This window comes from Lithobates pipiens, unplaced genomic scaffold (assembly GCF_037356315.1).
Source record: "Lithobates pipiens isolate NorthernLeopardFrog02 unplaced genomic scaffold, aLitPip1_a1.2 Scaffold_19, whole genome shotgun sequence".
NCBI lineage: Eukaryota > Metazoa > Chordata > Amphibia > Anura > Ranidae > Lithobates > Lithobates pipiens.
Genome location: NW_027507764.1, coordinates 134,750,718 through 134,766,714, shown reverse-complemented (window position 1 = coordinate 134,766,714; position 15,997 = coordinate 134,750,718). Strand labels below are relative to the sequence as shown.

The following is a 15,997-nucleotide window of genomic DNA, read 5'->3' as shown; positions in this document are numbered from 1 at the left end:
CTTAGATATTATAGCTGCATTTGTGTTCTTTTTAGGCATTTATTTTCACTTGGTGATCCAGTAGCAAGTCTGTTTCACAAGAACAAGCTGTCCTTCAGTTGTCTGTTGCTTTAACTGCCAAGGTGTAAGTTGGAAGTTTGATTTCAATTTGTGTGTATATTTAAAATTTGCTTGGACGTCACTACTCTCCCGCAGACTGAAAATTCTGCTGTCAAAAAGGTAAACATCCTAATACAGGAAGAGTTACTGGCCAGATCTGTGTGTGTAAATAGAGAGAAAAAAGCCTAAAAAAAAAAGGCAGCCATGGCATCTAATGATTGGAAAGTTGCATTATATTATATTTATGGTTTTGGCTTTAATATCGCTTTAGGGGCACTTGTACCTAGCAGAACGGTTGCATAAATAACAATGCTGTCTTTTCTTACCAGTCCTAAAAAAAAAGACGTCCATTCTTCTAGGACACCAACCAAAAAATGAAGGCAAGCTGCTATTGTAACACATTACAGTGAACAAGTCTGCAGTTTATTACTTTCAAATGCTCCTGTAGATGGCAGAACAAACACCTAAAGGTTAGAGTCTTCCTGAGTCTCTTAAAGCCCAACTCTAAGATATTAGTCTAGCTATAAGGCCAGGCAGGGTACCCTGCCTCCCCCCATGACCGTCCAACAATGTAATTAACGTTGAGACAGTTGCTTGACAACCACTTCCTATCTCAGCTACAAGCACTTGCCGGAGACAAGTGGCAGCAAGAGGAATAAGGGGGGAGGGTGTTCAGCTTTCTGCTTCTCTGTAGGACTTGAAATACCCTAAAATGTCAGAATCACAACAATGAATTTGTTTGAAAAATGAAGCCTAGGAACAAATTAGGAAAAAGCATGTTGTTTTACCCCACGCAAATACAGAAAGGAGGTTTATGGATATAAAATGTATTAAATGCAATCTTAAGACACAAATACTTATAACAGTAAATTACACATTTTCCGAGTATAATAGGACTATCTTTACACAAGGAAAAGCTCTAGATCTCAAAAAATCATGGATACTCAAGGCCTCAAGGCTCTTCGTCTGGGGGTTCTCAAGAGCAACAGATTGAACTGTTTAAAAATATAAATTGTGAAAAATGTCAAACACATAAATGCACATAGAAAAATGTATATAGGAAAATGTAAAACATAAGGCAATTTACTACATATGGCAGAGAACACATGTATGTAATGCAAAAGCACCAGAATGCCTCCACAAGTCGAAAACATTTCAAAGGATATAAACCTAATGAAGAATGAAGAATAAGGGCTCAATGAACAAATGGGGTAGAGTTGTATAAATTGGAAGTACTGTACATCCAATATATATGGGCAAAAACAGCAAAAAACTGAATACAAAAAAAATGTCAAATTTTTGTGCCTGTAGTCACATGGATAATGGAAATGACCACCATTCTACAGCATAAAGTGGGGAGAGGACTCATGACCATGGAGAAAACCCCTCACAACCTCCCTGGTACAGTTGTTGATGCTTATCCCAGATATAGATTTGTAGCAACAATACCGGATAGGCGCAGCGGCTCAGATTGCCAGGAAGCCTCTGGTCTTTCATAATATACAACACAACAGGGGTACGACTAGATTCATCAGGAACTGACGACATTGGTGTGCCCTTCCCTAGTGTTAGTCACGCTCCTCTTTTTTGAAGACATTTACCAGCCACAAGTACTTGGGTGTAGTATTAAACACACCTCAAAAGGGAGACCCTTTAATAGGGCTCACCAAGCCCCTATGTAACAATCCTAAGCACCTTTAGCCTGCCAAGTGACACTTGGTGACTCACGTGACCAGGGTAAGGAAAAAATTAACCGCAAGTGTCTGTTGCTAGACTGCTACGTGTCCCACAGCTGCCATTTGGAAGCACCGCATGCTTGGCCTACACAGCTTAAATAAGCTGGGTGTGTGCCACAACGTTCTGTGCGCACGCACTTGCGTGGTCCTAGCGAACAGATGTGGCCCTAGCGAACAGACGTGCAAATCCTCGTGCAACCAGATAAAAGGTTACAGTGCACGTGTGGCGAAGCCACGTGCGCCATGGCCGCCAAAAAACTACTGAGCATAGCATCACTCATGCAAACATGTGTGCCCTGGTGAACCAAGGCGAAATGGCGCACTGTCGTGCCCCGTCATACTGGTAAAAAACAGCCAGACACAAGTAAAAAAGTTACACTTTGCAAACTCCCACAGCTAGAATAAAAGTCCCCCGTCTGGTCACCGCACAAAGGAGTCCAGCCTCTAGCTAGATTGACTCATTATTACAATCACTGGGACACCCCACAATAATAACTAAAGGGGTTTCACTTTCCTGTTCAGGCGTAGGGCAGTTTAGAAACCAAGAGCCCAATCGTCACCCTTCGTGGCAGGTTCCTGTCCATTTTCATGTTTAGGGTCCACTCCATTGGACCTGTACAGCACCCTGCCTTAGCGCTGTGCTGTCCAGGATTCCACTTCGCAAGGTACAGCACCCGAAGGCCGCATTACAGCCAAACCTCGCAGGATCTTGAGTCTTTTTTGCAAAGCTCGGGTACCATTTATCTAAGCATATAAAGCCTGTGTCAAATGGATCTGATCGTCAATCCCTTGATTCATTTAAGAACAATTTGTGGGAGTAGAGACCTGGAGCTCAGAGAGCTCAAACAAACTGTGCCATTCACCTTGCAGACACTAGTAAAATAACTGAAGTGCTTCTTGTGTACGAGGGGTTATATAGGGAATCACTTCCTGTCTGAAGACCTTTGGAGTATATAACGCAGTAAGTAAAGAATATTAGCCTGACTGTCCCATGACGTATGAAAAAGAAAGTTACATTTTTGACTCATCAGTCCACAGAATATTTGCTTAAAAGTCTTGGGGATAGTAAAATTACTGCTGAAAAGGTCATGGGAGGTAGCCATGGCAAACCTAAAACCTGCAATGACTACAATAGTGGCTCATAATCTGGAGGTCTGGCTGGAACAATTGCAAGGGCATTTGGAAAGAGGAACCTCCAGGAAATAAATTTTGGATTCCCTTCCTATCCTGCACAAAGCAGCGGGCTATATAGCAGATGCTTCTGCCTAGCCAGCCAAACTATCAGCAAAGACCGCTGCCCTTATAAACTCATCTCACAGAGCGTTATGGTTGAAATTCTGGGCGGGGGACACGGCGTCAAAAGTTAGGCTATGTGGCATCCCATTTGAATGAGACCTCTAGTTTGGACAGAATCTAGAAAAAGTCCTGGATCGCACTGCAGACAAGAAGGCGGCCTTCCCTACCAAGACTAAAAAAAACACCAGGGAAGCAATTTTTTCATCCTCAAAGGCAAGGGCAGTCACAAGGACAGACCTCTAAAGCAGGGTCGGGAACCTATGGCTCTCGAGCCAGATGTGGCTCTGTTGAAGGCTGCATCTAGCCCTCGCCTCTCAATCCGCAGATCGCGTGGTGTGCCGATCCGAGCATTGAGCCCATAGGAAAGGCCGCGGCTTAAGCCTACCTCCGGAGCAGCGGCCATCTTGGTACACCTGGCGGTGGCCTAGGTGAGCGGCGTGCTGGCGCCATCACCTGCCTCAACTGCTCGTGGATCTTATTACACTGTAATATATTACTGATATTACAGTGGGGGAGAGGACGACGTGGATATTACGGTGGGGGAGATGACGACGTGGATATTACGGTGGGGGAGATGACGACGTGGATATTACGGTGGGGGAGATGACGACGTGGATATTACGGTGGGGGAGATGACGACGTGGATATTACGGTGGGGGAGATGACGACGTGGATATTACGGTGGGGGAGATGACGACGTGGATATTACGGTGGGGGAGATTACGTGGATATTACGGTGGGGGGGGGATGACGACGTGGATATTACAGTGGGGGAGATGACGACGTGGGGGGGAGATGACGACATGGATATTACAGTCGGGGAGATGACGATGTGGATATTACAGTGGGGGAGATGATGACATTACAGTTATAATTAATTGAAATTACGATCAGGTTTTACGGATTGAAGTCTCAATGCCTGCATGAAGCTTAACCTCACCACGTATCAACCAGACTACAAAGTCATCAGCAAAACCATGCAGCGCCAGAAGTCGCATTAATGGCAAGTACTTTATTCACCATTGGTTAGCAACAGCATAATGTTATTAATAAAGAAAATCAGAGGTCATGTCATGTTCGACAACTTTGCCGTATTTCTTTGTTCTGTGATTTATCCTTTAAAGCGGGAGACATGCAAAAAAAATATTTTTTTTAAAGTCAGCAGCTACAAATACTGCATCCGAGACCAAACCGTCCCTTGGCTGTTGCCGCCACCATCTTTGCTATAGGAATCAGGAAACGAAGCCATGCGGCTTCGCTTCCCAGGTCCCTACTGTGCATGCGCGAGTCATGCAGTTCAAACTAACTGTGCTGTCTCTGGGACCTGTGGGTGTCCCAGCAGACAGCGCAGAGGGAAGGTAAGAGGCATATCAATGCCTGGAAGTGGGTGCAAATACCTGTCTTAGACAGGTACCTGCACCCCCCTCCCCCCGGAAACGTGCCAAATGTGACATTGAAGGGGGGGGGGGGGGTTCTGAAAAGTGGAGGTTCAATTTTTGTGTGAACCTTCGCTTTAATATAGAACACCTGATTGTTTAATTCAGAGACTTATTGTACTTTAACCACTTGCTTACTGGGCACTTAAACCCCCCTCCTGCCCAGACCAATTTTCAGCTTTCAGCGCTGATGCACTTTGAATGACAATTGTGCGGCCATACAACACTATACCCAAATTAAGCTTTCTTTTGGTGGTATTTAATTACAGCTGCGAGTTTTATTTTTTGCTAAACAAACAAAAAAATATGCAAAATAAAAAATAAAAATAAATCATGTTTAATAGTTTGTTATAAAATTTTGCAAACAGGTCATTTTTCTCCTTCATTGAAGTGCGCTGATGAGGTGGCACTGATAGGCTGCACTGGTGGGCACTGATGGGCATAGTTAAGGTGGCACCAATAGGCACAGATAAGGTAGTACTGATGGGCACAGATAAGGCGGCACGGATGGGTGGCACGGATGGGTGGCACTAAGGGGCACTGATAGGTACCACTGATAGATGGGACTGATGGGCACTGATAGGTGGCACTGCTGGGCACTGGTAGATGACACTGATGGGCACGGATATGTGGGGTGCAGCCCCGTTGAGGCAGATTGCGGGCACTGATGGGTGGCACTGTGGGCACTGCTGGGTGGCACTATGGGCACTGCTGGGTGGCACTGACGGGGGGCACTTATTTATTGATTAGGTGGCACTGGCAGGGCTGGCCGTGATCGGGACTGATGTCCCGATCACGGCCGCCGGTGATAAGCTCTTTTTTTTTCTGCTCGCGCTATCAGCGCGAGGAGGAATAATAGCCGATTACCGGCTCCGTTGTATCACATGATCAGCTGTCATTGGCTGACAGCTGATCACGTGGTAAAGGGTCGGGATCGACCCCTTGCTCGGATCCGTGATCAGGCGAGTCTCAGACTCGCCGATCACAGAGGGCGCCGCGCGCTCCCCTCAGGGGGCGCGCAGGCCGCTCGTGCACGGGACGACGTCAATAGACGTAGTCCCGGCAAAGGAGGTCCGCGCTGTAGCCGTCATTTGGCTATAGCGCGGATCTCAACTGGTTAAAAGTGTTGTTCTTACATAAAATGCACACATTTACTTGTATTTAATTTTAAGCATATTGTATGGCTCTCAAGGAATTACATTTTAATATGTGGCATTCATGGCTCTCAGCCAAAAAGGTTCCCTACCCCTGCTCCTAAAAAACTGTGGGGGAAGGGGAAAACAAAGGCGTTAGTTTTCCTCTACTATAAAAAAAAAAAAAACACTAAATCCCAGTGACGTTGTTCCCATGGGAGGGAGACTGGGGCAGTTCCTCCCACAGTGGGAAAAGACTACCCCAAATGCTTTTATACTGAGGATAATCAGGGAGGGCTATAGAATACAGTTCAAGGGCACTCTGCCTATGGGGACGTGTGTGACCAAGCCTCCCAGAGATCCTCAGAAGCCAACGGCCTTGCATTCGCAAACTGACGATTTGTTAGACCAGCGGGTACTTGTTCCAGTGCCACAAAAGAAGGTAAACCACGGTTTCTACTTTCACGTGTTTGTATTGAAGAAACAGTCAGGCAAATTTCGTCTAATTTTGAATTTGACGTTACTAAACAACTGGGTAAAATACAAAAAATTCCAGATGGAGACAATCTTCACAGTAAAGTCAATTCTTCCCCCAGATTGTTTCATGGCCTCCCTCCATCTCAGGGACGCCTATCTGCACTTCCCCATCCACGAGGATTCTCAAAAATATTTGAGGATAGCAATCCAGTGGGGAAAGCAGATCCGACATTTTCAGTTCAGGGCACTACCATTTGGCCTATCCTGGTGGAAGCACTGGCTCCCCCAAGACTGAAAGGGATCTCGGTCATACCTTATTCTGACGACCTTTTATTCTTTGCCCCCTCCAAGCTCCAATTACAGGGAAATTTGCAGGCAGCCATTTCCTTTCTAAAAAGACTGCGTGGTTGATAAAGAAAAGGCACACTTAATCCCGACGCAAGTCTTAAAGTACCTGGGTTTCTTGGTGAGCTCAGTGGCAAAAGATTTTTCCCACAGAGGAGAAAGTAGAAAAGGTGAAGGCGACTGCAACCTTTTTACAAAACAAAATCTTCAAAGACCAGGTCGCTGTGGTGGTGGAGAAAAGAGGAGAACCTAATACAGGGTCTATGGTGGTCTCTTCCAGTATCCGTCTGTATAACCACGGATGCCAGTGCATGGGGCTGGGGGGCCCATTTGGGGTCAAAAATAGCCTAAGGACGCCGAGAGAAATTACAGTCCCAAAGGTCAGCCAACTGGAGGGAGTTACTGGCGATCTGGGAAGTGCTAAAAACATTTGCCAGAGATCTGAAAGGTCACCACGTACAGGTCCTCTTGGACAGTGTGGTAGCAGTCTCATATCTAAACAAGCAAGGGGGAACAAGATGTCCATCCTTAAAAAGACTAACAATTATCTTGCATTGGGACGAGAGAAACCTGGTCGGTATCGGCAGTCCATCTGCCACATGGCGGACAACCACATGGCGGACTTTGAGTCGACACCAAGTGTGCGAGTCGGAATGGTCCTTAAAACAGAAAATTTTTCAAGAACGGATTACAATATTGGTAGTTCCATATTGGCCGAAGCGGCCGTGGTTTTCCACACTGTTACACCTGTCAGAGGAACCTCCCCTCATGCTGCCCTAGAGGGAGGATCTGCTGTCCCATGGCTCAGTTTTGTTAGCAGACTCTGAAATTATCAGCTTTGTGTCTGAGGAAAGCCTCTTGAAGTCTAAAGGGCTCTCAGATAGGGTGGTAAACACAATTCTTTCCAGTAGAAAGAAGGTAACCCAAGCGATTTATGTTAAATTTTAGAAAACTTTTTGTTCATGGTTAGGTACCAAGAAGGTTTCTGTAGGTATTCCGGCAGTTTTAGAGTTTTTACAAGATGGCGTGGATAAATGACTGGCCATTAGGTACAAGTTGCGGCCTTGTCTGTTTTTCTAGAGCAAACCATGGCAATAGACCCACTAGTTAGCAGGTTCTTTAAGGGGTTAGCCAGAATTAGACCTGCTCTGTTTAAAATTTTGCCAAAATGGGACCTGTCGACAATAGTGCAGGATTGGATAAAATGGTCACAGGAGGAAGAGCTTTCCTTAAAATGGGTCACACTCAAAACGGTCTTAATGGCCATATCAACAGCTAGACGCAATAGCGAACTTCAGGCGCTCTCCATTAAAGAGCCTTTTTTGCACGTTTTTGAAGACAGGCTAGTACTACACACAGACCCACGTTTTTTACCTAAAGTAGTGACAAAATTCCATGGAACGCAGGAAATTGTTCTACCGTCATTCTGTGGGTCACCCAACAATCCAAAGGAAATAGAAATTCACCAACGTGCTCCATTTATGTTATATGCAGAAAACAAATTGGGGTCCCAAGCTTCAAAAAAACACAATCGCAAGATGGATCAAACAAGCTATTGTGGAAGTCTACAAAATTATGAAAAAGGAAAGCCCCTTTTCCCCCATGGCTCACTCCACACAGGTACTTTCGGCTTCTTGGGCAGAGCGAGCTGGTGCAACACCAGAACAAATCTGTCAAGCAGCAACATGGTCAACCTACTCGAATTTCATGAAGCACTATAGATTGGACCTTATCTCAGCGCAAGACCAAGCGTATGGGAGAAAAGTCCTCCAATCGGTAGTCCCCGCCTATTCTGGTAAGTTCTAGTTGATCCTCTAGTGCTGTACTGGACAGACGACTAGAGAAAACTAGAGTTAGACTTGCCAGTAACTGTTTCTAGAAGTCGTCCAGGACAGCATGGTTTACCTCCCTATATGTGGTTATAACTTTGGACAGAGGAAGAAGGGACAGGAGCCGCCCTTTAAAGATCTTGTGTGTTTTTTTTTACGTAGGTGGAGCCTACATCTCTCTAGTGCTGTCCTGGACGACTCCTAGAAACAGAGTTACCGGTAAGTCTAACTCTAGTTTTTGTAGGCCGGCCACTCCTAGGAAGGTCCACCACTGTTCTAAGTCTCCATTTATGGATAATGGCTTTCCCAGTGGTTCACTGGAGTTCCAAAGCCTTAGAAATGGCTTTGAAACCCTTCCTAGACCGATACATGTAGGTTTCTAATCTGTTCTTGAATTTTTTTTAGATTGTGGCATAATGTGTGGCTTAGTGATCAGTTAGCATGCTTCATTTTGCAGACAGCTTCTATTGATTTCTTGATTCAACAGGTCTGGCAGTAATCAGGCCTGGGTGAGGCAAGTGAAAGTTAAAACTGCTTACCAAAAAAATGGTGGTTAATCACAGTTTTTTTTTTATTATTTATTTATTTGCAGGAGTACATAAAGCTACTTATAAAGTCCACTTTCAGAACAAAACGTATTCTTTTAGAAAATAAAACGATGTATTGCTGCCATTTTTATAGACAGATAACAATATTACAATATCAATTCCCCACAGTAACCCTCCACTCCAAGGCCTCAGGCCTCATAAGGGGCTTATAGGGACAAGGAGAGGAAAAAAAAAAGTGAGATGCGTTGCCACCGACCCTCATGGGTACATCTCTCACATCATTTAACTAGACTAATCCTCCATTTCCAAATTTGGGATATACATTCCCTTTCCTCCAAAGACATAGGGATCAATTTTTCCATGATCCCAATTCTTCTTACTTTATTTAGCCATTTAGAAATTTGAGGAGCCCCTGTGTCCTTCCAACATGCGGTGATACAGCTTTTAGATGATTTCACCAGATGACATAACATCAAGTTCTTATTTCTCTCTAGTGGGATTTGTGAGCACTGTAGTAAAAAAAAAAAAAAAGAAAAAGAAAAGCCGGGTCTTCCGGAATCTGGTATTCAGTAAATAGTTGAGAGATTCTCTGAACTTTCTTCCAAAACTGTCTAATCACTAAACAAGACCAGAAAATATGGACTATAGTGACGCTCTCCTTATAACCCCTCCAGCACCTACCCGACATCTCTGAAGAAAATGTATTACTTCGTGATGGAGTATAATACCAGCGAGTTAGTACTTTATAATTTACTTCCTGTATCTTGGTACATCTAGATGATTTAAAAGTTAAGTATATTATTTTCTGCGTTGGGCGGGTGTAAAGATTTGTTCAAGGTCTCTCTCCCACTTACCTAAGCTCAACTTGCTAAAGTCCTCCAAGGGTGATGTTAGGAGGGCATACATCTTGGATATAATGCGAGAAAGAGGCTAATTTCCTCACAATACCTCTCAAACTTAGTAAGTGATCGACCGTACCCTTCAGTCGGTCCCAATGTTTCAAAAAAAAAAAAAATGTTTAACCTGTAATGCCTGCCAGAAGGGTATTTCATATTGTCCTCCTAATTGCATTAACATTTCTATTGATGGGCATTTGTTATGCCTCAAAAAGTGTGAGTCCTGGAAACATCCTCTCTTTTAGTTTCTCAAATAACCCTGGCTCGAAGCCAGGTGGGAAGTCTGGGTTACCCAGAATAGGAAACAAAGGAGAATTTGGTGATGAAAGTCTAGGAATCTGAGTGGACTTAGCGCCCATACAAAGAGTGGGCCCTATTAAAGGATGTGCTTTGACTGTGGAGGGTATAGCTGCATAGCACCACATGGCACCTCTTTTAAATGTCTTTTCTTTATTGGCTGGAGCCAGTCCTGCACCTCGCAACAATCGGCTTCCAAAAAAAGAGAATAAGGCCTGTAGTTCCTTTGGAGACAAGAGCAGGAAGGAACCTGATCCCCTTCTAACCATCAGGGATATTGGATATCCCCAACCCTAAGTGCCCCCAGATGACCTTATCTTCTCCAGTAGTGGGCACAATTGTGCCCTCCTCTGTAGGGTGGCTCTCGATAAGTCAGGTAAAATACTGATCCTGGCTCCCTCATGCAATAGGGGACCTGTTTCCCACACTTTCCAGCTAATCATCTCCTTGTGTGCGTATCGGTGTAGGCGCCCGATCCCTAGGTTTGGAAAGGTCTGTGGAGCACGGGCCTGGAGCTCTGTGAAGCCTGTCAAATTCAATTTCTCTTGGAGCAGTACTAACCCCTAGATTTATTATAGTGACCACAGTCCTATGCAGTTGATCCTCCTCAATATTTTCGGGGATGCCTCTGAATCTAAGGTTGTTCCTCCTACTCCTGTCTTCAGCCACCTCCAATTTTAGTTGTATGAAGGAGGCATGGGCTATCTGCTCCCTTTCTAATTTAGACACTCTTTCCTCCAGGCTATTAACAACTAATGCATCCACATTTACCCTGTCAGTGCCTGCACTTCAGATCATAATGATTGCATTTCCCTTCTATGCCCCTCTTCCAAGCGGGACACCAGGGCCTCCATCTCTTGGCGAGTTGGGAGTGCCTGCTTAATTGTTCTTAGTGCCTCTATCTCTTGACGGGTTGGGAGAGCTTGTATTACTGACCTCAAGTCCATGCCCCTATATACACGTCCATTGCACCTCAACCTCCTACATCCAACCCTGTTTCCAAACCCTCCTGTACCTGTATTGCGTCCGGGGTTAAAGGGGGGCTCACCCGGGGCGCCGCTTTTGGGATCTCAATGCTGGCCGTCTCCCTAGTTTCAAACAGACGCCCGAGCTGTGGCCGCTCTTGTATGTGGAAAGAAGCCTTTAATCTCCTGCTGAACAAGATCCTTTTGTGCAGGTTTTTCCTCCCTGCTTCTTGTGCTGTGCATCTTCTTACAAAGGGACAGGGTCAGGAAGAGATCGATAGGAGGATGGGATGGTGTGGGATGGAAAAAACACCTTCCCAGCTGATCAGTAAGTATCCACAGCGCCGCTTCTCTACTTCCCCTTTACTGTGCACAATGCCCGTTTATATCAGTCTCTGTTATAACAATGCAGCAAAAGTACAGCGCTCTCGAACAACAGGCTCACCTCTCCGCTCACTTTTCTGCTCCTCTGCTTCCTTGCCCACAAAACTCGTTTGTATCGTTTGTATCAGTCTCTACTACAGCGGGAGCTCAGCGGTATTACAACGTTCCCAAGCTGCATTCTACAGTTGATCCAGGTAAGATCTATAGGAGGGTGGGATGGGATGGGACAGGACGAGATGGGGTAATAAAACACCGCCCCAGCCAACCAACCACGACCCGGCTTCACACACAATCACTCCATATCACTTCTCCACCTCCGCCTCCTTTCACGTAACCACACCTCCACCTCTCCTTCACCATCCACATTGCTCGTTTTGTGTCGGCCTCTCTTACAGCAGTAATGCAACATGAGTACAGAGCTTTTCAGCAGCAGGCTACTGGATAAATTAGCTGTTAGCTGCCTTGCTGCTATGAGTAGCAAAATCACAATGTTGTAAAGAATATTGAAGGAATGTAAAAATTTACCTTTTTGATTGATGCTGCCATTGCCAAGTAATTAAAAGAGGAGATTAAGATTTAAACCTCTAAATTTACATCAGAAAACTGCATTACGGGGTGATGGAGTTGTTCCTGTTTTCAGCCGGGACTGCACAGAATTATTAAAGATGGCCAAAAAGTTAGAGGGGCTTTTAAACTAGGTGACGGGGGGGGACAGAGAGCCAGTGTGGAATGCATTTCAGTGGGTAGTTTTGGGGCATTAATGGTAGGTTACCTAAAACAACTAAATCCATGAGAAGTATGGAACCAAGTCTTATTTGTAACCTCAGAACACCCAATAAAGAGATAGCATGAGTCCGGACAAAAAACTGAGACGTTCACTAATGCCAGGAGTCTGGCGGAAAAGATGGGAGTACTAGAGCTGCTGCTGTATGAGGAGGAATTCGATTTTGGGGGAATTTCAGAGACCTGGTTCAATAGCGCTCATGATTGGCTGGCAACCATATTTAATTCCCTATAATGCAGGGACAGGGAGGGAAAAAAAGGGGGAGGGGAATGCCTGTATATCAAAAATCATATACAGGCGATTGTGAGGGGTGGCATAACTAAGAAAGGGAAGAGGCGGAATCCTAATGGGTAGATTTACAAAGGGAGGAAACCAAGCAGAAAGTAATACTAGGAGTATTATTATTATACAGGATTTATATAGCGCCGACAGTTTACGCAGCACTTTACATTAGGGCAGACAGAACAATTACAATGAAATTCGATATGGGGGAATCAGAGAACCCTGCTTGTTAGAGAGCCCTGCTTGTTAGAGAGCCCTGCTCGTTAGAGAGCCCTGCTCGTTAGAGAGCCCTGCTCGTTAGAGCTTACAATCCAGGAGGGAGGGTCAAGTTATACAAAAGGATAATAGCTGTGGGGGGATGAGCTAATGGAGAAAATAGTGCAGTTGTTAGATGGAGGCAGGATAGGCTTCTCTGAAGAGGACAGTTTTCAGGGATCGCCCAAAAGTGGATACATTTAGAGACAGTCTGACAGATTGGGGTAGCAAATTTCAGGGGATGGGTGCGGCTCAGGAGAAGTCCTGGAGGCGGATATGGGAGGAGGTGAGGAGCTAGAGAGCAGGAGGTCTTGGAAGGAACGAAGAGGGTGATTAGATTGGTATTTTGAGACTAGGCTAGTGATGTAGCTGGGGCAGAGTTGTAGATGGCTTTGTAACTTGTTAGTATTTTGAATTTAATTAGTTGGCTAAGTGGCAGTCAATGCAGGGATTGGCAGAGAGGGGTAGCAACACTGTGCGGTTTATAAGGTGGATGAGTCTGGCAGCAGCATTCATGATGAACTGAGGGGGGGGGGGGGGGTAGTCTATTTAAAGGTAAGCCAATGAGGAGGGAGTTGCAGTAGTCAAGGTGAGAAATAACCAGGGAATGAAGAAGGAGCTTTGCGGTTTCATTGGTTAGAAAGGGACGTAGTTTAGAGATGTTGCGGAGATTGAGGCGGCAAGCTTTGGAAAGTGATTGGCTGTGGGGCCGAAAGGAGAGTTCAGAGTTCAGGATAAAACCTAGCACGCTAACATGTGGGGATGCCATTGCTTTTGACAGGTAAGTCAGGGGAAGAGGCACATAGGGAGGAAATATTATAAGTTTGGTTTTGGACAAGTTGAGTTTGAGGAAGTGGTGTGACATCCATACAGATATGTCAGTTAGTAATGCATAAGACTGATGGAGTGAGCTGAGAGGTGGAGAGATAGATGTGTGTCATCAGCGTAGAAATGATATTGAAAGCCGTGAGGCTGACCCAGGGAAGGGGGTGTGCATTGAAAATAAAAGGTACAAGAACAGAACCGTGGGGGACACCGGTGGAGAAAAGAAGAGGAGTGGAATGTAGAAGTAGAATGATAAGTGACACTGAAGGTGCGTTGGGATAGGTAAGATGAGAGCCATTGAAGAGCAGTCAAGAAGAAAAAGGGAGTAAAGTTTAAGAAGGAGGCGATGGGGTAAACCATGTAAAAAAAAAAAAAAAAAAAAAAAAAAAAAAAAAAGGTGTATGCCATTGGTCCCCTAACCTGAGGCAGGGGGAGACAGACCTCCTATCATAGTTTGGAATGGCAACAAGAATGGGAAGGGTCAATATAATTCTGAATTTTAATTATTCAGACAGGCTAGGCTGAAGGAACCACGCATTCATCGAAGGCTCACCAGATCCTAAATGTCTAACAGGACAATTTCATGGGCAGGATGGTAAATGCACCAAAAGAAACAATGCGTTACTAGACCTACTGATTACTAACAATACAGACTTGATCACAGATGTAGAAATATAGAAAACAGCGATCACAGGTCAATTTGTTTCAGCATAAATCACACAAATAGCAAACATTAGGGGAATAGAAACACTGAATTTCAAAAGAGCCAGCTTACGGAAAATACACTCCGTGCTAGAAGATGCTAAATTAGATAAAATCCTAGGAACAAAGAACATGTAGGAAAAACGTGTGTGCATTAGGAGGATATTAAATAATATTAGTCAGAACATCCGAAAAGGTAATACATTTAAAAGTTCTAATAAAAATCCTGGGTGGCTTAATGCCAACGTAAAAATTCATATAAAAGCAAAAGGAGAAGGCCTTCAAAAAATACAAGACCAAGGGGTCAATTGTACAAAGAAATGTAAGGGTGTAAATCAGGGTGGCTAAGATAGAACACGAAAGGCACTTAGCGGAGGAGAGTAAGAAAAATCCCAAGAAATTCTTTAAGTACATAAATAGTAAAGGAGGGAGGACAGATCATATTGGCCCCATAAAGAATGATGAAGGGATTTTGGTTACAATGGATGACGAGACAGCAAAGGTTTTGAATGTATTCTCCTCAGTCTTCAAAAGGGAAACGGGGGGGGGCTTCAGTAACCAAAACTGCAATGTTTATCCTCATGACACATCACAGGATGTACCCCCATGGTTAAAGGATAAAATCAGAAACAGACTTGCAAAACTTAACAAAAATAAGTCACCGGGACCAGAAAACTTGCAGTGGAGGGTCCTTAACCGCTTCCTGACCGGCTCACACAGATATGGCTTTCCTGGGCAAAATCCAGTATATATACCGCGTTGCCCAGGAGGGTTAGCATAGGGTGCTCAAGCGCAGTCGGAGGCTTGCACGCGCTGCACAGGGGACCTGATGTGTGTGGCCGGCGGGCGCATTGCACGAAAGCTAGCATGGGGATTTGCGAGTCTAAACACGCAAATCCCTGTGCTGTCAGAGGAGAGAAGACAGATTGTGTGTTCTTACAAAGTAGGGACAGCGACCTGCATCTCTCCTAGTTAGTCCTATCCCAACACAGTTAGAACACAGTGGGGGAACACATTTAACCCTTTGGTTGCCCCCTAGTGTTAACCCCTTCCCTGCCAGTGACATTTATACAGTAATCAGTGCATTGTTATAGCACTGATCATTCTATAAATGTCAATGGTCCCAAAAATGTGTCAAAAGTCTCCTATCTGTCCGTTGCAATGTCGCAGTCCTGCTAAAAAATCGCAGATCACCTCCATTACTAGTAAAAATAAATAAAAACGCCATAAAAATGCCATATATCTTTCCCATAGTTTGCAGATGCTATAACATTTTCGCAAACCAATCAATATATGCTTATTGAGATTTCTTTTACCAAAAACATTTACAACATATATTGGCCTAAACTGATGAAGAAACTTATTTTTATTTTTTTTGAAAAAAATAAATAAAAAAGTGGGAGATATTATAGCAAAAAGTTAAATATATAATTTTTTTCAAAATAGTAATTTTTTTTGTTTATAGCACAAAAAATAAAAACCCGCAGAGGTGATCAAATCCCACCAAAAGAAAGCTCTATTTGTGGGGAAACAAAATACGCAAATTTTGTTTGGGTGCAGCCCCGCGTGATCAGTTAAAGCGACACAGTGCCAAATTGTAAAAAGTGTTCTGGTCAGGAAGGGGGTAAAATCTTCTGGGGCTGAAGTCGTTAAGGAACTTAAGGAAGTCAAATCATATCCAAACAGTTATTCCTAATTTTTACGAACA

At 44.4% G+C, this 15,997-nt stretch overlaps 1 protein-coding gene across 1 annotated transcript in view; it reads right to left on the bottom strand.

Moving 5' to 3' along the window:
- STK31 (serine/threonine kinase 31) overlaps window positions 1–15,997 on the bottom strand; it is a 661,901-nt gene that overhangs the window by 360,650 nt on the left and 285,254 nt on the right. The gene's annotated exons all lie outside the window — the stretch shown is intronic.